This window comes from Patagioenas fasciata, chromosome 25, assembly GCF_037038585.1.
Source record: "Patagioenas fasciata isolate bPatFas1 chromosome 25, bPatFas1.hap1, whole genome shotgun sequence".
Lineage (NCBI taxonomy): Eukaryota > Metazoa > Chordata > Aves > Columbiformes > Columbidae > Patagioenas > Patagioenas fasciata.
In genome coordinates, this window is record NC_092544.1 from 5,980,039 (window position 1) to 6,002,015 (window position 21,977).

The 21,977-nt window shown below is 46.2% G+C and overlaps 3 long non-coding RNA genes across 5 annotated transcripts; 2 read left to right on the forward strand and 1 right to left on the reverse strand.

Moving 5' to 3' along the window:
• Positions 1 to 1,391: 1,391 nt before the first annotated feature.
• LOC136112384 (uncharacterized) lies at positions 1,392 to 3,627 on the forward strand. The gene is made up of 3 exons (XR_011735783.1): positions 1,392 to 1,591; positions 3,114 to 3,227; positions 3,430 to 3,627. It is a non-coding gene; the product is annotated as an uncharacterized lncRNA (long non-coding RNA).
• A 5,651-nt stretch (positions 3,628 to 9,278) lies between these two features.
• On the reverse strand, positions 9,279 to 13,472 carry LOC136112545 (uncharacterized). 3 transcript variants are annotated; one of them, XR_011735702.1, is made up of 4 exons: positions 10,488 to 13,472; positions 10,274 to 10,389; positions 10,023 to 10,115; positions 9,279 to 9,332 (listed from the first exon to the last, which is right to left on the reverse strand). It is a non-coding gene; the product is annotated as an uncharacterized lncRNA (long non-coding RNA). The 3 variants fall into 3 exon arrangements; XR_010652897.2 differs by having other exon boundaries at positions 9,305 to 10,115; XR_011735701.1 differs by lacking the exons at positions 9,279 to 9,332; positions 10,023 to 10,115 and having other exon boundaries at positions 10,122 to 10,389; positions 10,488 to 12,248; positions 12,977 to 13,472.
• Positions 13,473 to 14,013: 541 nt separating this feature from the next.
• On the forward strand, positions 14,014 to 21,971 carry LOC139825575 (uncharacterized). Its single transcript, XR_011735703.1, has 3 exons — positions 14,014 to 14,152; positions 14,927 to 19,394; positions 21,453 to 21,971. It is a non-coding gene; the product is annotated as an uncharacterized lncRNA (long non-coding RNA).
• The last annotated feature ends 6 nt before the right edge of the window (positions 21,972 to 21,977 follow it).

A 21,977-nucleotide genomic window follows, 5' to 3' on the forward strand; every position in this document is an offset into this window, starting at 1 on the left:
TTTATTTTATTTTATTTTATTTTATTTTATTTTATTTTATTTTATTTTATTTTATTTTATTTTATTTTATTTTATTTTATTTTATTTTAATTTTCCTTCTTCGCTGTGTTTAGGAGAGTATTACAGGATCCAGTACCCTCACAAACACCAATCAGCAGAAACTGTGTCTTCAGCTCAGGAGAAGGAAATATTACTCTTGGAAGCCATGGAGCGAGACTTACAGAAAGGCAAGTAATATTCATCTTCTCAGACAACATTTCCCATTAATGTTTACCATGTCTTTTTCCCCACATATATCTGTGTGCATAGTGTCTCAGGCATGGTGACTGCCTGTGTTGATTGTGGATGCAAAAGGCAGAAATGGGCTGTAAAACCTGCGTGTGCTATCTGGAGTTCCACAACCATTCCATAAATTGGATCAGATAGGATCCGTAAATATCATTCATGGAAAGTGGGGAGCTAAAGAATGAGCAGGTTATTTGTAGCTCGTTCTTTACTTTGGAGCCGTAGCTTTTCTTTAACCTGTGTATTATAGAATTGTCTTAGAGACCGTGAGAGTTGTGCATCAGTTACAGCAGACAGGATCCAAACATCCAAGAGAATACAAAGAAGAATATAAGAGGAGAGGTTAAAGGACATTGCACTGAACTGATCGCTATCTCCCAGAGGCGGGAGGGAGAGAATGGCAGTGCCGTTCCCTGTGCTTGCACACCAGCAGCTCACACCTTCTGTCTGCTGCCTCTCCAGGTGATGGTAATACCATTCCTGCAACATTCAGGAATACAGAAAGAGAAGGCGAGAGCTGGGAAAGGAGGCACCAGCAGAGCGTGTTCCCAGGAGAGATTGTACTGGTTTAGGGTTACACTAGAAAGAAACACACAGCCACTTTTGCTTTCCTTTTGAGGAATGATACCCTCAGAATAATTAACACGTCAAAGCGTGTTCTGCCCAAGAAGACCTGTGTGTGGAGTGGGAGATGAGGTTTTCGAATCACCATCGAGTATTTGGAGAAGAAAATTGTGTGTGTGTGTTATTTTGATCCCTCAGAAACAAACCACAGTGAGCTGGTAAATAAGCATCACTCCAGAGAAATAAAGAGGAATAAATGGATTTCTGAGGAGCCAAGAAATTCACCTAACACAGCACCAGGAAAACGTATTTTGAGAAAACAGTTGGCTTATTCGTTTTCCTTTACTGAACTGTTAGATGATCTAGCACGACCCAGCTAAATTCTGTTCTTAGTGTCAAATATGGACAATCCACGTTTGGATAGGACTCTCCATAAAGAACATGCTGTTTTAATCTTACCCTCCAGCCTCCAGGCTCCTGCAATGTGTCAAAATGGAGTAACTGCACAGCATTATAAAGTTTGCTTTTTCATTTTTAGGATCGAACAGTTCAGACCCCAAAGGAAAACCGAGTTACCACCCGAGGAGCCGCAGGCAGGACGATGAAACTGCTGCTTCTGTTCCTCGCGGGAGAGCAGCAGGAAGAAAAACAGATTGCGATTCTTCAGAACCTCGCAGACCAGCGTCTGTTTTCTACCGCAGGGTGGGCGGCACCCGAGAACCAAAGTTCAAGGGGTCTGCAGGTGGGCTTCTGCTGAAACAGGGTTCTCAAAACACCTCAGATGTGCCTGTCTGTATGGTGCTGCTTTCTTATTTGTCCCTGCAGGTCCATGTGAAGTCATTTAGGCCCAAATATGGTCAAGGCTAAATTCGATCCAGCATAATTTTCATAAGTAGAGCGCAGCAGTGTCCACAGTCAGAAATGTAAAGCTTTATTAAGCTTTATGATTAGTCAGACAGTAGATTCATGACCAATAATTCAGTCATCTTCATAGCAGAAATTAATTTATTTCCCTAGGAAGAGGAATGAACACAATGTTCTGCACAAATATATCGATCCCCTCTTTCTACAGTATTTTTAATGTGATGCATTCTTTAGAAATATTTAGTAAATCTCAGAACAGTCCACCTTTCTCTTCCCGTTTTACTCTATTGGTAGGTGTAGTTCTGTGGTAGAATTTCCGTTTCCTTTAGGAAACCCTTCCTGTTCAACATCTCTCCTCCCAGCAGGGCGTGAAGGAATGACCTTGCTTTGCATGGTGTTTTTCTACAACTGGGATCTCACTGGTGTTTTGGTTGTGATGGTTTGTTTTGGCTTCATAGCACCCCATAAACTGAAGCGGAAGTCCAGAACTTCTGCTGCATTCTGGCCTGAACTGAGGGGAAGCAAAAGTGGTCATTATGTGAGCAGGGAAAAGGAAGAAGAGGCAAAGCCACATCTTCCTGCAGAGTGGTAGGGGCCAGGTGAGGAGCCCTGTGGGTACTTTATACTGGCACTTGCCTCTTGAAGTTCTGTTTGCGGTTGGAGGTGGGCTTACCTATGCAACCAGGGCCATCACAGCTTTGGCCTTGTCGTTCGTAACACTTTGTGATGTTCACAAGTGCTGCCCGTACCCAGCATGTGTCTAAGTGCTGCAGACAAAAGGATCATTCCTAGTTCAGCCCAAAGGTCTCCTTCGGAGTCCACCAGTCTTCCTGGGCTCAAGCATGGGTGTTCCAGAGGTGCACACCCCCCTGTGCGGCACAGGGAAAGGGCAGGGAGTCAGCGCTTAGAGGACAGTTTGGATAAGGGGGTTGTGTTCACAGCTGCACTCCAGACGGTCTGAGAATAGAGAGACATTCAGAGAAAAGGACAGAGATGTTTTCCCAAAGCAATTCTTCCATTGAGCTCTTTGAGGGTTTAGGTACTATGATGACATGCATCTTGAAAACACCATCAATTTGATCAGATAGGATTCACAAATACCATGAATGAAAAGTAAGAAGCTAGAGCAGGTAATGTGTGGCTGGTTCTTTCCTCTGGAGCCATGGTCGTCTTTAACCTGTTATGCAGTTTTCTTAGAGATCAGCAGAGTTATACGTCAGGTGCGCAAGTTACACGAGACAGGATCCAAAGAGCCGACAAAAGAGAAAGAAGAACACACAACGGGAGGTTAAAGGACATTTTAGGTATCGCTGTCTCGCAGAGGCGGAGGAAGAGAAGGGCAGTGCCGTTCCTGTGCTCGCACACCAGCAGGGCCCACGTTCTCGCTGTTGCCTTTCCAGGGGATGGTGACACCGCTGCACCGCTGAACAGCACAGAGAAAGGAGAGAGCTCGGGAAGGAGAGTTCCAGCGGAGCGAGTGCCCAGCAGAAACTGGCGCTCCTTTGACAATGGAGGTAATGTACTTTGGCATCAGCTTCTCCTTGCTGAACACCTTACTGTAAATAAATGACTGAATAGATTTGAATTGGGCTGTCCACAAAAAAAATCCCTTCTTTTTTGGTCAGTCTTGTTTTCAGCCTCTAGGACCCTGTAATGTGTCAAGTTCTGAGTAACAGCACAACAGTCCTGTATTTCTGTTTGCTTTTTCGCTTTTAGGAATTCGCTCTTCGGATCCCAACGTCAAACCAAGTTACCAGCAAGGGCGTAAAAATAAGGCTGAGGAAACGGCCTCTTCTGTTCCTTATGTGAGAGGCGCTGGCAGAAAGACTGATTCTGACTCTTTGGAACCTCGCAGGTCAACATATGTTTTCTACCGCACCGTGAACGTCGCCCAAGAACCAAAGTTCAATGGATCTACAGGTGGGTTTGATTGTGATTGATTCTTTATTTTCAATATTTAGTATTATTTTATTCTCTTGGAAGATCGTGGAGTTTGGTCTTATCCAAACTTCTGATATCTATTTTGTGTCAATTCTTGTTACTTATTATTATTATTACTATTATTACTATTATTATTATTATTATTATTATTATTGTTATTATAATATTATGTTGGACAGGGGACTGAATTCATTCTCTTTCCATTCATCCAATGCGATATTTCAATTCATCTTTTTTCCGTCTCTCTGCTGTCCCCTTGATGGGATGTACTGTGTCAGAAACTTGACAAGAGCCTGCAGGTGGGATTCAAAGTCCTGTATCTTTCTTTTTGGAAATCTGTTCCAGATGTGACCATAATTTTACATCTTTCACTTTGTTTTTAACTCTCCAATCTGTCACTTCATGTAGAAATTTAGTGGTAAATGATTTCGATAATCACAAGTGAAGAAAGTTATTCCATCTTACCAGTTTCGGTCATCTCGCTTAAGCTGAGCTGAATCTGCAGCTTGGGATGCCTCCCTATCTCGAATTTTCAATAAGGGAACCTCCTTAAGAGAGATTATCTGCGCTGTTACCACGAATGCAGTCGAGTTCAATGAATCTCAGCATCACTGCCGCATCTTGGCATTAATACTTGTGTGTGTTTGGGTTGGGTGTGTTTGTCTCTTGGTTTTCTTTTAATGTTTGCTGTGGCTAAATGTGGACACGTTGGTACAGAGGTCACCGAGGAAACATTCTGAATTTTGTCATAGCAGCCACCATTACCACTGTTGCCAATTTTCCTTTCAGCAGCACCTGAGCCGTATGGTGGGAAATGCTCCAAACCAAAGCGTCAGCTTGACACAAACAGAAGATTTTCGACCCAAACGGGAAACCATGGTAATGCTTACCTGTTGTGTTTGAACTGAAAAGCGTAGGATTATTTTGCAACTAATGATTTGAATTAATGTAGTTAAGATGGAATTAATAGAAAACAAGAGAATTAATATTTTTAGCCAAATTTCACAGAAAACAGTGGTTGGGAGCTTACTCTGCTGCACAGTCAGCTGCCAGCACACAAACAGCCCATTGCCTTCTATCGAGTGCTTGCACAAGCAGGGATAGAAGAGGAGATTGCACTACGGATTTGTTTAATTGAACAGCAACTGCTGCCTTTGGGAAGATTTTCAACACCAGAATATTGACTTTGTTCCAGTGCAGGGTCCGTGGCGGAATCGCCTCCTTTGGCAGATCCGTGAGCGGAGGAAACGCTGCAAGGTTCCACACGCTCCATAAAGCACTGGAGCAAGTCCGTGTTTAACACTGGATGTGTTCCAGAGATGATGTGGGGTTCACTGGTGCTCCCGTTGATACTCCAACTGATAGAGCATTTAATTCACATACCAGACTTAGAGAGTCTTTCCTGAAATTGCAGCTGGAATTAAGAAACAATGTCTATGTTTATTCGACAGACAAATGTTCTCCGGGATTTTACAGCGCACCACGTTGGAGGAAAAGAAATGCACGTGAAAATGCTCACTGTAAGTTTAAAACAACCGTTCGGGTCACTGCTTGAGAGAGATTTTTATGATTAATTTTTATTGTGCAAAAGCAACATCTCTCCCCACCTAGAAAATGTGAAGTTGGTCTTAAAGCCGTTGCTGCCAAAATCCACCAGGTTCTAAGCAATGCTGAGCCATTAAAGAACAGAGAACAGCTCGTTTGTTTGCAGACATGTAATTTTGGCTGGATGACTCACCCGAGACGCCTGATGTTTTACAGCATCGCTGATATGAAAGCAAAGCATTGGAGTCTGTACCTCATGGCCCTTGGAGCAATGGTTCAGTTTGAAGGCTGTTGAGCGCTGCCCTTTCTTGAGTTCATCGAGCAAGTTTTATTTTAGTTCCCTCTCCACTGGGGGATCTCCAAAGCCGCCCCTGAGCTCCCAGCAGAGGTGACAGCAGCGGGGACGCAGGCGCTGGTCAGCCCAGCCCTGCTGGGAGATCCCTGGCCCTGCTGAGCTCGCCTGTGTTTCGCGGCTTCAGGCAGGCGCAGCCTCCCGCTCTTTCTCACAGCAGAGCGGGAATCCCAGACACAGCCATAAGGGCCCAGAGTTTCTCGCAGGCCTGTGTTATCTAACACAGAGGTTCTGCTCATCGGGCACACGGGGTCAGTAGGACAATTGGTGTGACGTGTGTGCTGTTCTACAGACAGGTGCAAGTCACTGGAGCGTATTTACATTCAACCAACCTCCTCGCCAAGCCTTCTGCTCCATCCCCATACAGATGGTCCCGTGGGTGTTTGGAGAGCACGAGCTTGCTCTGGGAGATCGGTCCAGAGCGGGTGGCTCAGGAAAGTGCAACTTTGTGACTTTGTGTTCCAAAGCCCAGGTGACCCAGCGGTCAGTTCCAGTTCACCCGGGCAGTTCCCTGTTCTGTATGGGGCCTTCTGACTCCAGCCCGAGATGCAAATTCTGCTGAGGCACCGCACAGATACAAACAACCCCAAACCGCCTTGTGAAACCCTCCAGCAGCTGTGCTGCTGCATTTGGGCTCTTTGTGCAAGCACCAGATCTGCTGGGGAAGGTTTTAGAGGAAAAAAACCAGAGCAGCACATTTCCAAGCACGGGTGGATTACAGTAGGATGATTGGTTTTCCCGTTGCTTCTAGAACTGCTGAAAGTTTAATTTTTAAAATGTTTCTGGAAAAGTATATAGGTTTGCTCTAATACATTCTGCACAAAACGTTATGTACATCTGTTTTTACAGAGGAGCCAAGAAGCCTCGGAAGCAAATAACAAAGGAGAAGGATGCGTAGACATGAGAAAGAGATGAAATGAGTGCGTTAGTTTACAAGAAAATCAGCTGGAAAATCTAAAGATGAAAAAGCAGCAAATTCAAAACTGAGATGCAGGAAGGGCACTGTAACATTTCAGAACTGATAGAAGTGGAAATTTAAAAAGTATGCTCTGTGTGGTCGTATATAAAGGTCTTCAATACATTTTATCTGTTTTGAAAATTTGGTAATTTAAATTATTTTTACAGACTGTTTTTAATGCACAATTAATAAAAGGAATAGGAACTATCAGTTTGACTTTGGGCTTTCAGGGGACTTTTAATGTCACCAGCAACACCCATGCATTCTAGAAAGGAATTGTTTCCGTGCGAACGCCAGGGCCTTCGATGGTTCCGCTGTTTGCTGGGTGCTCGAGGGCTCAGTCGGAGTTTGATCTTGAGCTTGTGCCACTTTAGCAGGGCAGCAGAACCGCGCGATGAACTAAATGACCTGTGCAACAGAACTTTCAGAGTTAACTGGAATATGCTTGACACACACTTTAAAGCGTAAAATATTTGATTTTTACCCCAATCCACAAAAAGGGCTGCAACTCCAGGCCTGTCAGCCTGACCTCGGTGCCTGGCAGGGCTGTGGAGCAGATCATCCTGAGCGCAATCACACAGCACCCTCAGGATGGACAAGGGATCGGACCCAGCCAGCACGGGTTTAGGAGGGGCAGGTCCTGTCTGACCAACCTGATCTCCTTTTATGATCGGGTCACCCACCTGGTGGACGAGGGGAAAGCTGTAGACGTGGTCTATCTGGACTGCAGCAAAGCCTTTGACACTGTCTCCCATAATGTACTCCAGCAAAAGCTGGCAGCCCATGGCTTGGACAAGTGCACTCTCTGCTGGGTTCAGAACCGGCTGGAGGGCCGGGCCCAGGGAGTGCTGGGGAACGGGGGGGACTAATGGACAGGAAGCTCAACAGGAGCCAACAGTGTGCCCAGGTGGCCAAGAAGGCCAATGGTGTCCTGTCCTGTACCCAAACCAGCGTGGTCAGCAGGACAAGGGCAGTGATCCTTCCCCTGTGCTCTGCACTGGGGAGGCCACACCTGGAGTGTTGTGTTCAGTTCTGGGCCCCTCAGCTCAGGAAAGAGATTGAAGTGCTGGAGCGGGTCCAGAGAAGAGCAACGAGACTGGGGAAGGGACTTGAACACAAGCCCTATGGGGAGAGGCTGAGGGAGCTGGGCTTGTTCAGTCTGGAGCAGAGGAGGCTTAGAGCTGAGCTCAGCACTCTCTAGAACGACCTGAAGGGCAGTTCTAGCCAGGGGGGATTGGGCTCTTCTCCCAGGCAGTCAGCAATAGGACAAGGGGGCAGGGGCTTCAACTCTGCCAGGGGAAATTGAGGCTGGAGATGAGAAAGCAATTCTGTGCAGAGAGAGTGGTCAGCATTGGAATGGCTGCCCAGGGAGGTGCTGGACTCACCGGCCCTGGAGGTTTGTAAACTGAGATTGGCCATGGCACTTAGTGCCGTGATCTGGTGAATGGACTGGAGTTGGACCAAGGCCTGGACTGGATGATCTCTGGGGTCTTCTCCAACCCAGGCAATTCTGTGATTCTGTGAATTATCTCCAGTTTTAAGAAAAAAACCAAACTAAAGTGTTCTTCTGGGTGAGGATGGACCAGGCTCGGGATCAGTACCAGGGGTGCTGCAGGAGCAGGTGTCTCCCAGCACGGACACACCGGGGGGACCTGTGGACCTCAGCACCCCTGGGCCCCACCATGGCCCAGTTCAGCAGCCCTGGGCCCGAGGGCTCAGCGCAGGGACAGCCCCACACCCAGGGGCAGAGCGGTTCCTGCTGCTGCCCCGAGGGTCACCAGCCCCAGGCAGCCCTGAGCCAGAGCGCAGGTGTCTGAGCTGGGCTGAGCTGGAAGGGGCTGGAAAACAGCTCATCGGGAGGAGGCGATGGGAGAAGGTGCCGTGCGTGTGGCACCGGGGATGAACTGACACCCTCAGTTTGGTATCTGGATCCGTGCTGGGCTTGCACATGGACTAAGCCCCAGCTCAGAGCACAAACTGCTGCTCCCAGCCCTGGGTGCCAAGCGCTGGTCCTGCTCTCCCCTCCCTGGTGCAGCCCGAGTGCACGACTGCCCTGCCTGCTCCTGCCCTGGGGCCTGGGGAGCTCGGGTGAAAAGGAAAGACGGACTGGTGTGGGCATGGGATCTCTTAAGTGTCCTGGGATTGCTTTGCTAATCACTCTGTAAGGGTTCCTGGGCTATTAAGTCCATAGGTACCCAGAGAGGCAAATAAGTCCAGGAACCAACTTTCCAATTAAGGTTGCCTTCTTACAAAAAAAGACACTTCCATTTTCTCATCAGCAACAGACTGAAAGATGGCAGCTGAAGCAGCTTCTGCTTCTCCTGAAAACAGGTAACAACAGATGGTTCCACCCAGCTGATCCTTAGTTGCTTCCTGCACAGGAAACCTGTCCATTAATTCCATCTTTAGTGCACAGGAAGGGCCTTGCTGATGTTCCTGTGTAGGCAGCGAGTGTGTGGATGTCAGGCTTTCTGCAGATTTGTTACGGGTTTTCCTGTTTCTTTTAATTAGGAAAACCTTGCTGTGGACTCCTGAAGTCTCCTATAGGCTGGTGGGTTTAGAAAAGGACGGGGAGCTCCAGCGAGCTCAGGGAGGACCAGGCAGCACCACAGGCAAAGCAGACGGGAACTCCACTGGGTGAACATTAATGGAATTTATTTACAGATGGAACCGGCACCTCTCCCCCATCTTTGGGCGGATCCCCGTGCACCCTGAACCGATACAGGCAGGTGTAGTCCGGTTGCTCAGTAGTAGTGTAGTGGTGTAGTGCCAGTTGCTCAGCACTTCCAGCCTGATGTAATTCACGACCCCAGGGAGCTCGTTCTGCAATGACAAGGAGAAATGAGTCGCCTTTTCCTCTCTGGCCCGTGAGCACTGACAGAAGCGCCGCAGCGACGGCCTCGATCAGCAGCTTCCTTCCTGCTGCCCCGCGGGGGCTTTTGACCTGTCCTGGTCAAGATGTTCTTATCCTGCTCTACCCCATTGGGCCAGGAGAACAGCAAAGGAAGAAGCAGCGACCACATGGCTCAGCAAATACACTGGAAAGCTCTCACCTGCTTTGGGGCACAGGCTTCCACAGTCAGAAGACCCCGTACTGGGGTCAGTATAACGTCTCACTGCCTTTTCTAGAAAGCCATGGAAACAGAATGGCCTCCCTGTCTCTGGTCATTGCCTGCACCTACAGAACCCTCAGGAAGCCCAGTATTTCTGGTCTCTAACTGGCAGACCAGCAGTCGTGCATCCTACGGGATGTGGCCGCTTGTATGCACTTGGGGTCCAGACAGTCAAGCTGGTTCCAGCTTCAACTGTGGTGCTTCTAAGCACTAAGCACCCAAAATGAAAGAGAAGACGGCAGTGCAGGCATCCGCCTCCAGGAAGTGAAAGCAGAAGAAAGGCCAGCGTGGCACACGCTCAAGGACAGGGCTGCCTGTACCCTTTGGCAGGGAAGCCTCTGACCATTCAACTGCATTTCTCCTCCTCTCCTACAGTTCCCCTCCCTCTGTGTCCCCGTACCTTCAGCTGGAAGGTCTGGCTGGGATTCAGCGCCGCCAGGAAAGTGAACTGTCCCAGGAATGCTCCCTGCTCCTCGCGTTCTTCCTTGAAGCCCTGCAGAAAAATGGGGTGGAGAAAACAAGAACGTCTGGTGCACCATGGAAGACCGAACTTCAGCCGGTGAAGTACGGGGTTATTTCAGCTACGTGGTCCAAGGACAATGAGCACAAGGACAAGACCTGAAGCTGCAGGGGGCAGCACGTCACACTTGCCTACTCAACGAGTCCAGGCTGGCAGCCAGAAAAGGAGCAGACGCTCCCAGGGAGAGGGAGGTGACCTGGGGATCACAAATGCCACTGGGGCTGGAAGCCAAGAAGGTCTAGGACACCTGTTGAAATAATAAAAGAGATAAAATGAATTCAAAAGATGGTTTGTAATGTATGGATGTAATTCAGAATACACAGGAATGCTAAGCTACAGACTCACGGCAGCCACACTTCTTGCATCCTGCTCTGGTGTTGTCCTTATTGCCACCTGAAAGAGAAAATCTCATCAATTTGATGTTGCTAAGCAGAACTCTCAAGTTTCTTTTAAATCTGGCCTAACAAAGTCACCATGCAGACAGGAGTTATCACTTCTCCGGATACTAAATACACTAAAATCTCTTAAAAATAACTTAAAGAAAAGCAAACCAGTGCATTTCTAAGGTCACTTTTCTGTGCAGCAATTTATCAGAACAAATTTGGCGACTATAAACGGCTATGGATCATTTAGTTTTACATAACTTATTGCCAAATCCCCACTTGATTCATTATGACCTTTCCATTATAATTTTAACAATTATTCAACTTCTCTGAAAGCTTATGCATTTCTTCAGTTACAGTATGAACACAGTAACAGCTGTGACACTCCAGTGATCCACAACAAGTGTACTTATAAATTATAGCAGTGCGTGGGTGCTGACAGACATTCAATGGAAACTCTGAAGTAACTGACGTTTTAATTGCAAGACTTGTCTTAAAAAGGCAATTAAAAAAAAAAAAAAGAGAGATAAATAATCACTCCTGAAAAGTGGCAAAAGACAGAGAGAAAAATGTTTTTAAAAAGCGAAACAAATTGCGAAGTGATTCTGAATCCAGGAAACGTGGCACCAAATACAAAGAACTAATGGGTGCAAGAAAGTAAATGTGAATTAAAGTTAAAAGAGTAACAGAAAAGCGTGGAGATAGCGGATCAGAACAGTACAAACTTCAGTTACAGAAAGTGCGCAATTTTCCCATCTGAGCCCACAGTTTAGTTAAACAGACACAACAGGACAGGACTCTGAAAAAGAGAAACCCCAGAGACCCATCCTCAAAACCAGATCGGTGGTATTTTTACCTTCTGAGCCTGTGTAATGAAAGTCACAACTGAATTTCCAAAATAAACAGGTGCCTGTCCTGGTTTTGTTAAAAAACAAGTTTCTCTTGTAGTGAATTTCCCTGTCAGCGAAAGCTCCATATCAGCTGCATTTTCCTGGAGAACCAGATCCATGTTTTGGTGAACACAGCAATGGGATGTGAGGTTATTGATAAGCACGGATGGACATCTCGTGAGAGGGACAACGAGAAACAGGTGACCAAAAACTGACCAAGTGTGTGTAACATCCCATTCACGTGAATACTTCATAGAAAAGTGGGAGATCACGAGGATCTCGTCCCTTTTCCCTGTGGTGACATTAGGAGAGGACCTTGCGAGTCGTCCCTGCGAACTGAGGCCAGTGACAGACTGAATCCAGCTCCGGTTGCTGCAGAGTCCAGTCCAGACCCCACAATCTAAACCCTCGACAGTGCCCTTCTATCTTCAGCTGAACAGAGTATGAAAAAATCAGTGCCTTCAACAGTTATATACAGTTTTCTGAATAACTAGGTCATTTATGTAAATAAATAATTAAGCAAACATAACAAGAAACCCATGACGGAAATCAGAAAACCAGAAAGGGGGTACATCATCTCCAATAATTTAAACTTTGATTTACTGAGACAAGCACCGTCTTCAGAAAATTTTACTCAAAATAACAGAGAACCCTTCAAACCCCAGGCTGGAAAACTCACTTGAAAACTTGGACAACTTACTGGTCTATGCCATGAAGAGTGCTGGAAAGCTAAGCAATAACAATACATACGCTCCATTATAACACATGGTTTTCTGCCATCATCTTCAGGGTCTATAAACTCAGCAGTGCTTAGGCGCATGTTTTACGGCTGTCTTTTGAGGGAAATCCAGGAGAGTCAAGGAGGTAAGGAACAGGGAAGGAAATGTCAAGAAACAAGGAACAAAAGTACACCTGTACCTTGCAATGTCATGTCAAAGAAATACTCAAAACAGCAACTGCTTCTTAACTACACCCAGGGACTAGAAAGCAAGATCACCCAAGCTACCTCCTTTATCTCAGCTTCCTGAAATACTCAGTAAACTTCAGCTCTACTGGGTAACTGACCCGTAGGTAAAGAAAGGCTTGGTACTCCGCTCGAGGGAGGTCAGTATTGCCATGCACACCCTACAAAATCTTCCATAATATGCGCAGGTGCCATTTGTCAGGACTTCCAACAGAAACACCAGGCAGATGACAAGAATATTGCCACCAAATACTCCCACCAAATTCCTGACATTGATATTTTATTATTATTTTTGGCTCTAAATAATGATGGTAGAAGCAGGATTTTAGAATAGATGAAGTTTTATACGATTAAAAGTAAACAAACTGCTAGAAGCCTCCTTTTCTCACTGTCTTCTTAGCAGGTATTAATCCTCAAGAAAATTAACAACTGACAACAGCAACCATCACTAAGGGCCTCATTCCCTCGGTGGAGCACAAGGTTGCAAAAAAGCTTTAGAAACCTTCGAACACAAACGGGAGGTATCTTCCTCAAGAATTCCCTCTAGAACGGCAGGAAGCTGATTCAGGTCTTCTCTTTTCTCAAGAGGAAGCTTACCAAAGCTCAGACTTGTTCAGCTGCTCTCAGCCAAACGCTCCTCACGTCTCAGGATCAAGAAAGAACGATGAAGCAATGGCCGTATGCTGTCTAACGTACATCTAAACCCCTTGCAAACAGAGCAGGTGTCCCTGCTTGTCCTGCCTCCCCACCATTCTCAGCGGGTCTATTGAAGCAATAATCTAGTGGGACACAAACAATCCAGAACAAAAAACGGCAAGGAAAACCAAGCCTAAGAACAACCACCACTCTTTGGATCCAGCTTTACAGAAGGTGGCTTATACTAACAGGCGACAGGAACACAGCACTTGGTCCTCATCCACCCGAAACGCTGCGGAGAGGCCCCGCAGGCCTAGAAGGGAGCGAGTGCACGGCTGCGCTCAGCCCCTGCCCGCTTCCCTCAGCCCGCTTCCCGGCCTCCCTCCCGCTACCGCAACGCCGCCTGGTTCAGAGCCCCGGCTGTGCCACCCGGAGCAACGCTTCTCCACGGCAGCCCCGGGAAACGCGCCCGCCCCGCCTCTCGCTGCACGCGCGGCCCCGCCACCTTCCCGCGTCATTTTCCATCGGCCCGCCGCTTATTTCCCCTTTCCAACACGCCAGCCGTGGGCCCAGGCGGCCACTGAGACTGCCGGCCCCGCAAACCTGGCTGGGAGCCCCTTACCCGGCAGCGCCTCCGCACCTCCCGCCGCCGTCCTCGCCCGGACTGGGCTGGCGGCGCCGCCTCTCCCGCCGGAAGGCTTTGCCCGGCGCACTCTTGGACCGTACCTCTCACAGGGAGGACGGGGGACCTCAGCACCGGGCGGGAGTCACGGGGAGGGGCTGCAGATGTCTGGAGAAGGCTGCAGGTCTTTCTGAAAGGAAGTTGTTCCTCAGTGACTCCCGTAGAGACTTCAAACGGGGACTCATCCCTTCGTCCTTCTTCCTTCCTCCTGGCTTGGGCAGCTACCTCCCCACCTCCCTGGGCTGCGTAGATGCGTCCGAGATGGCGGGAGGTTCGGAGGGGCGGGCAGCGTTGCAGGCGAAGCGTAACCGGCTGCCGGGCCTGGATGGTTGGTCCCCTGCTGGGACTCGCTTTTCCCCACCATGAGCAACATCTGCATCCAGGAGCCCCCCACCAACGGCAAGGGGGGCTCGCCGGGGGCAGGGGCTGCCGTGGGCGAGCCCAGGCCGGCGGGGGTGAGGGAGCTGCGCTGCCCCGCAGGGAGGGGGCTGCGGGCGGGAGCCGCTGCTGGCGCGCGTGCGCGGGGCGTGGGGCGCGGGGCGGCGCGGGGCCGCTCGGGGCGTGGATCGCGCGCTCTGCGAGGAGCCGGGTGCGGGGGTCGCGGTGTGCACAGGGGCTGCTGCTGAATGGTGCGGGGTGTGAAGGAATTGCGTGTGGCAGGGCTGGGGGAGGTGAGGAGGACACGGGTGTGGTGGTGGCGGTGGTGTCCGCGTTGCGGGGCCGGTTTGAATAGTTTGGGGCGGTGCAGCCCCTGAAGATGCGGCCTGAGGCGAAGGCGGTGTGTGCTGTGTGGGGCCATGGAACAGCAGCCCTTGAAGGGTTTCGTTTCCTCTGTTCTTGACTGTAGCCTAAGTTCTTCATTTTAATATGATCTTTCATTTGATTTAATGGTATTGCTCATGAGAGAGGTATAATGCCTTTGGAGATTTAAGGCAGAATTGTGTTTCCTATGTTGCTTCATTATGGAAGCGAGAAAGGGTATCTAGGTTTCTCTCGTGTGTCGGGTACCACAGCTTATTGGCCTCAAAGCCTTGCCATGTGTATCGATCCAGAACTGCATCTTAGGAACTGGCAATGCTGTCTGGGATAACAGCAGCTGCCTGGCACATTCGAATGTCTGCTGCTGTTAGTAATGTAAGGAGTTCAGAAGCACTGGTTTAACTTAGCAAAGATATTATTTGCACAGTGACAAAGTTACGATAAAACTAATGATGTATTTATCTCTATAGGTTTTGTCGCGGACAACAGCAGGAGATATAGATACAGAACTATGGTCAAAAGAAGCACCAGAAGCATGTGGAAATTTCATCCAGCTTTGTATGGAAGGCAATGACTGAATGGGATAGGAGTTGTTAAAATTATTTTATATTCAGTGTTGTTCTCTTCGTGCCTTTTCTGTAAAATAGAGGTTATAACTATGGTTTAACTTTAATATGTTGATGAATTTATTTCTATTTAGTAAATATTGACTAACATTCAGACAATGTTTTTTAAGGTTATTAAGCAACCCAGTGAAAAAAAATCGATTATGTATACCTGAAGAGATGTATGTCAGAGGCTTTGGGGAGGTTCATTTTCAGCAAGTGTTTACAAAGTCTAACTGCTTCTTTAATGTATGTATGAAATGGCAATGATAGAGTATTGGACAACCTCCGAAATTCTCATTTCTGTATCATCATTTTTCTTTTTTTTTTCTTTTTGTGCTTCTCATGTTCCATTTGCTGTAGTTTTTTTGTTGATGGAAGCTCTGTAATGCTCTTTGCAGTGGGTACAAGAACGAGAGTCTAAACTGTGTATGCTTCCAGTTCTGTTGGACAGAAGCCAACATATTGTGACTGAGTGGTTCCAAAAGAACGTAAAGAAATACTTTTGAAAAATTCTTATAGATGGTTTTTTGTCTTAATTACATTCTCTGGATGCGTGTACATTTGATGCCTTTTTGAGCCATCATATCTTGAAAATACGGTTTGTTACTTGGGTGTTGCTCTGTTAGAGATGTTGCATTTTTAATATATTTTTTCTGTTTTCAGAGTTGTCAGCATTGAAGAGTCTGTGAAAATTAATCAAGGCAGAATGCTTAAATTCCATCTTGCCGTTTTCAAACTGATGCTTTACTATCCTGATTGTTCTGTCTCAGGGATAGAGCATCTCTGAATATTAGTGGTTCATTGCAAAACAACGCATTACAGTTGTTTGAAGTTTGTACATTTAGCAGGACAAAAAGTTCTTTTAAAAGAATGCATAGAATATGAAAGTAGAAGGCTTGAAGTTTATTGGCTGTTAATAAAATAGTACTTCAAGCTTTACTATGGCCCAAAGAGTTGCAGTGAATGGCATCCAATCCAGGTGTTGGCCGGCCACGAGTGGTGTTGCCCAGGGCTCAACATTGGGGCCAGTTCTGTTCAATCTCTTTATCAATGATCTGGACAAGGGGTTCAAGTGCAGCCTTAGTAAGTTTGCAGATGACACCAAGTTGGGTGGGAGTGTTGATCTTTGCCACTTAAATAATGTTGGTTTAAACATTTCTGTCTCAAGTTCTCATTCACATTTCTACCGCTGACCAAACTATTACAGTAGAGCTCCAGGCTTTCTAACTTATTTGTGTAGTTTGGGTGCCTGTCAGCTTCAGTTAGTGCTCAGACTACTTGGTGCTGAGTCCTGTAGCAAAATAAATGGAAAAAATCATCCTCAGCCCTAAGGATTTAGGTAAAATAGAAAAGACAACAGTGAACAGAGTGATAGAGAATATTACAGTGAGACAGTATCGCTTAGGATGATAGTAGAGATTTATTGTAACGGTAGTTTTAACTACTTTTCTTTGTTGTTTTGTCAGACTGAGTACACTCGTTTACCTTAACGTGTTCACCTGCAGTTCTGCTCTTAGTGTGTGTCTGGTGTTAATATTGCATTTAACTTGGTTGCTTTGATGTTCTTCCCTTTCATACCAAATACTTGCTTTTCACTTTAAAAGGATCTAAATAGAACTTCTCTTTCATGAGAAGCCTAGTTTCAGTGTTTCGTGCTGTCTTCAAATCAGTCTTAAAATCTCATCTTCATATTTGTCCTGACTAAATTCTGGACTGGCTTCAGCTGGGAAAATAAGCAAATAAACTGTTCACGAAGAATTTGTGTTTGCTGTTTATAACAGAATGAAACCTTTTTTTCCAAACCTCATTGCTTGTTTCTAATATGTCTGGATCAATATCTCTATAGTTCTGGACATTATCTTAATCTTGATTAAACTAAAGAATGTGGACTTCAGTACCAACTTTCGTTCTCTGTTTTTGATAAGAAAAATTGAAGGTCAAAGTTAATAACAGGATTCTTTGACATCTGCAAATCAGAATCCTGCTGTGAACGTTTTTTTGGTTGCCAGATGCATTGAGTCTTGCTTTTTTCCAGTGTAAGAAGGGTAAACTTTCAAGGACTGAGGGTAAGAGGAAAGTCTGCAAGTAGCTGACGAGTCCTCCAGCAGACCTGGGAAAAGGGAACATTTTCTATTAATGTTAGTGTAGGGAGGCTGAGGCCAGAGTTATCTAAGGAGTAAATGAGAGCACCGTGTATCGGGATGAAATTTGTACAGTGTAGAATAGTTTTGTGTTTACATGTACAGAATAAGAATTTTTGTCTTAGTCACATAATATTAACAAAGTACTGAACTTAAGAATGCCTCCCAGCGTCCTCTGTTCATCTTCCGTATTATGAACTGTTTTCTACGCTGAACATGTTCCCCCTGCACTACGCTTGGTCTGAGTGAGGGAATGCGTTGTGTCTTTGCTGCAGTGCATCAGCAGGTCTGTGATAACGATAGCTTAGGCTCTGGCTCCTGAAATTGTACAGAGGAGGACAGGAAGGGTGAGCAGGGATATGGACCATGGTGCCTGGGGAAAAAGAAAAAAAAAGGAACAAAAAAAGGAAAAAAAAAAGAAAAAAAAGGAGGAGGATAGGGGGAGAGTTGGGAATGATTATTCCCTATTTCTTGTGATATGAAAGTTGAGACACAAAGATAAAGGAGCAAATAAATATACAGGAAAAAGTGGTTTTCCCTCTTGGAATGTAAGTTGTGACTGCTTATGGCATGGGACATTACTGAAGTGAGACATAAATACTTTCAGAAAGAGATTAGACAAGGGCTTAGGGCCATTGGTGTCTTCTAAGTGTTATAAGTCAAATTATCTTCTGCATCAGGAGGATGTCTAAGTGGTTTTATTATAGAGGGTACGAATCTTAGAAAACCTGTGTACCTGAGGAGGTTCTAAAGGCAGAGATCCCATGAAGAAGGAAGTTTGTGTCAAGCAGCAGCGAGAGCAGGATGTCTGTGTGAGCGGTGACGAGCAAGGAGCCAAGGGGGATGGCAGCATCCACAGCACACTCAGCAGCAGGGGCACAGTCCCACAGGGTCTGGATGCAGTAGGCAGAGCTGGTTGCTGGTGACAGGGTCCATCAACAGTCCTGGACCAGGCCGGCAACAACCAAGACCAAGGTCCCTATCCAGGAAGCTCAGTCGGGAGCAGCAAGAGATGGGACATGAGGCAGGACTGGAAACAAGTCTAAGTGTGGGTGCATCAGGTCCCTCTGTCCCGTGTCATTCTTCTCGACTTGTCTTGGAGACCTTGGAGCAGTTTGGCTCCAAGTCTGGGGAAGTTATGGCTGGTTTGTAGAGGCCTCGCTGGTGACAGCGGGGACAGCAGGCAGTGACAGCCCGGGGCTGACAGGCTCCCCCTCCCCTAGGGGGCGCTCGGCTGCCCCACCCGGGTGACATAGAACCTTTGTCCAAAGGAGCCGGTGAGCGGAACAGCAAAAGCCGTATGTAAAAACATTATCTGACCCTTTTTCCTGCACACCATGCTGAATTGTAACCAACGCAGCCTTGTATGAGTTTTCCAAGCATTAACAGAATGTATTTTCCAGTAAATGTTGTAAATATTGGCCTCAGCAAGGTAGAAGGTGAGTGACGCCGTTGTTGTGAGGACACTGCTGTGCAGCTCCGTGCTTCCTTGGCGTGTCCTTAAATACTTGGGCATTTGTTCCTAAAACCGTGTGATTGCAGTGATTTTGTTGGGCCCCTCTGAGTACAAAAATGGCTTTGATGGATCGCCGTGAATTTCAATATCGTTGCTACACAGCTATGAATTCACCTTTGGGAAGGGGGCGGTGTTTTTCTTCAGGTTTGCAAACACTGTCATTCTGCTGCTAAAATATTATATAAATGAGAAACACACGGATACACTGGACTGGTAAATGGTCTGGACCTGGATTTGTTGCTTTTCTTGAATACTATGTGTCTCTGACGGGTTTTTGATATTTTGTCTTTATTTTAACGGAAACTGCATATATTGTATTCCAACTAATTCAGGTGGGTTTTTGTTTCTTGAAAACAGTTATTTTTCTCTATTTTTCACTAGCATGTGTATCAACACAAGCTCCGTGTTCATAAATACAGTTTATTTGGCTTTTTTCCATGTTTCTGTATGCATTTCAAAGCAGAACTCGGTGCGGCAGGAATAAATCGCTGTAAGGTTCGCCCATGACTGTGGAACAGTACGGCGACAACATTTGAAGTTGTGACAGTGCTTTTGTGCTGCTGTCCCGCGGTTGCTGCGCTCTGTCTGGAATGTACCATTGAATACCTGTTTCATTTTTTGTGAACAGATCGATGACTCTCCTGCACCTCTTTCTCTGGCACAGCTTATTAAGGTATTGCAATAGAATATAAGGTATATGTTCTTGTCAAATACTTTAGAAAAAAGTGTTTTCTTCCCATTTTTAAATCTATAAGGCGACCTATAGCTGTACAAGTCTTGTAATGTGAACAATACTTTAATATTTGATAATTTAAAGTCTCTATTTTGCCTTGAAAATGTGTGTGTATTTTGATACTGTCCTGGGATGTCTCAGCCCCAACGTCCCGTTGCAGAATCGCTCATCTTCAAGATGCAAAGAGGCAGCACTTCAGAAGCTGTTTGTACTGTTTTTCATATGTTTTATTACTTTTGCGCCGGAAGCTGACACAATTTTCATGGAATAATTCAGTTATGGACATTTCAGGGGGGTTTGCAACAGCCAGAACAGAAGCGTTTCTGTAACGTGGACGATTGCACAGTGATGTCTGAATTTCGAGGCTGGAGTTCATTCCCGAGAACTCTTCCCACTGGGATCTTCTTCCCTCTCTCGCTGCAGAAATTAAAATTTCTGGCATTTTAATTCCTTCATTTAATTTAATACATTCAGGAAAAGAATCAGATTGGAAGGCAGCCACCAAAGGAAATCTAAATCTCGATTCTGAATGTGTCCTTGGTTCTGCAATCTCATGGGGAAGTTCATGCCTGTTTGTGATCCCCAAGTGCCCCATAGCAACCCACAAGTTCCCCATTAGTGCCCCATAGTGCCCTACAAGTGACTCATGAAGCCCCATAAGTGACTTCTAGTGCCCCATAAGTGACTCATAGAGACTGGGTCCCTCCTGAACTCCTGGGTCCCTCCCAAACTCCTGGGTCCCTCCCAAACTCCTGGGTCCCTTGGGATCCCCACCTGAACTCCTGGATTATTCTGATGAATTAAATATTTCGTAGTTGTTGACCTGCGTTACATCACCATTGAAAAAATAACGTGTATATGAAAGAACCATTAAATAAAAAGTTGAACATAGTTGGCTGATTTGTGGATGAAAGCGTGTAAATGCATTTAAAAACAAAACCAGGAGTGGTTGATCTGAATGATTAATGCTTGAAGGTCCAAATAATTTCCATTTTCTCAATTAAATGGACAGTGGAGATCTTCTCCATCGAATTATCTAGAGCTTAAAAATACTGGATAATACAGATTGTTCTACACGTAGCTCAGAAGAAAATGGGATTAGTTACAGAGGTACAAACAGAGCCGGAAGGTTTGCGTTCCAAACACGTGATGTTTAATATTCCATTTTAATATTATCCTATGAAGAATTGTTTCTCTTGGGGTGAAATGCAGAGGTTGTCCAGCAACGTTGCAAAGCAACCCAGGATTTTGGGGGGGCCCCAGGAGTGCCCCAAGGGACCCAGGAGTTTAGGGGGGAACCCAGTCTCTATGAATCACTTATGGGGTGCTATGGGGCACTTATGGGGCATGAAAGGAGAACTTGTGGGTCGGTATGGGGCACTTGGGGGTCACTAAAAGGCACTTATGAGGCTCCATGTGTCACTTGTGAGGCTCTATGGGTCACTTATGGGGCTCTATGAGCCATTTATGGGGCACTCGGGGGTGGCTAAGGGTCACTTATGGGGCACTATGAGTATCGTATGGGGCTCTGTAGGGGTTCAGGGTTTGGGGTCCCTCCTGAAGTCCTGGGTCCCTCCCTGAACTACCTTGGGAGAGCCCCAAGGGACCCAGGAGTTCAGGGAGGGACAACCTGGAATTCTAATGTAATGTGTTCTTTTTCTAGGGAGTAGACAATAAATATGGCTGTAGAGCATCCTCTGTGATCCTTCATGGCTGTTTATCCACTTCAGTATTACTGGAAAATTCTCTGTTTTGAACTCTTTTAATGACATTTTGCAGTTTTCAGGATTCCGTACAAACCCGAGATGTTTCTGCTGACCCCACCTGTTGGATATTTGTGTGTTTCCTTTACACAAGTCTTTTGTTGAATATTCACGCAGCCCTTATGCTTGGCAAAAGGAGAGGATTGAAAGCTTTCGCTAGTTAAAATCATCACTGAAATGTCATTTGAAGTGTGGGTCTCCAGATGAGAGATGTCTGCATTTCTGTTCCTAACAGGACAAAGCTTTTGAGCCTGTTCCCAGGATTAAAAAGAGCACAGGAATTCCCAGGAGTTTCCTGATGGAGGTTGAGGATCCCAGCACAAGGGGCGCGCTGCTGACAAACACCGGAAAATACGCAATACCGATTATTAACGCGTAAGTACGGGATTAATTGGACTGACCCGAAAGGCAACGAGAGAAACCCCGCGTCAGTGTGTGAGCGGCAACGGCAGCGAGTTGGCAGCACCTGTGGTGATGGGGGAAGAAGCGTTGTCACTGTCTCTGAAAATTCCATCTCTTATCTCCCTTTGGTGAAACCCAAAGCTTGGAGAAGCTTTCCTTTGCAGAGCAGAATATCGAAACTCAATAGTTATTTGCTGCATACGAGAAACTTTTTACACTATTGAACATTTAGAGCTTCATGCTCTTAATTCCAGACCATATTTCCCCATTAATCATCTAAGTGTTTTTATAATTGATTAGAACCCACAAAATGTCCTTAGCTTGGCTAAAAATACTTGGATGGCTCTAATTCTTCACA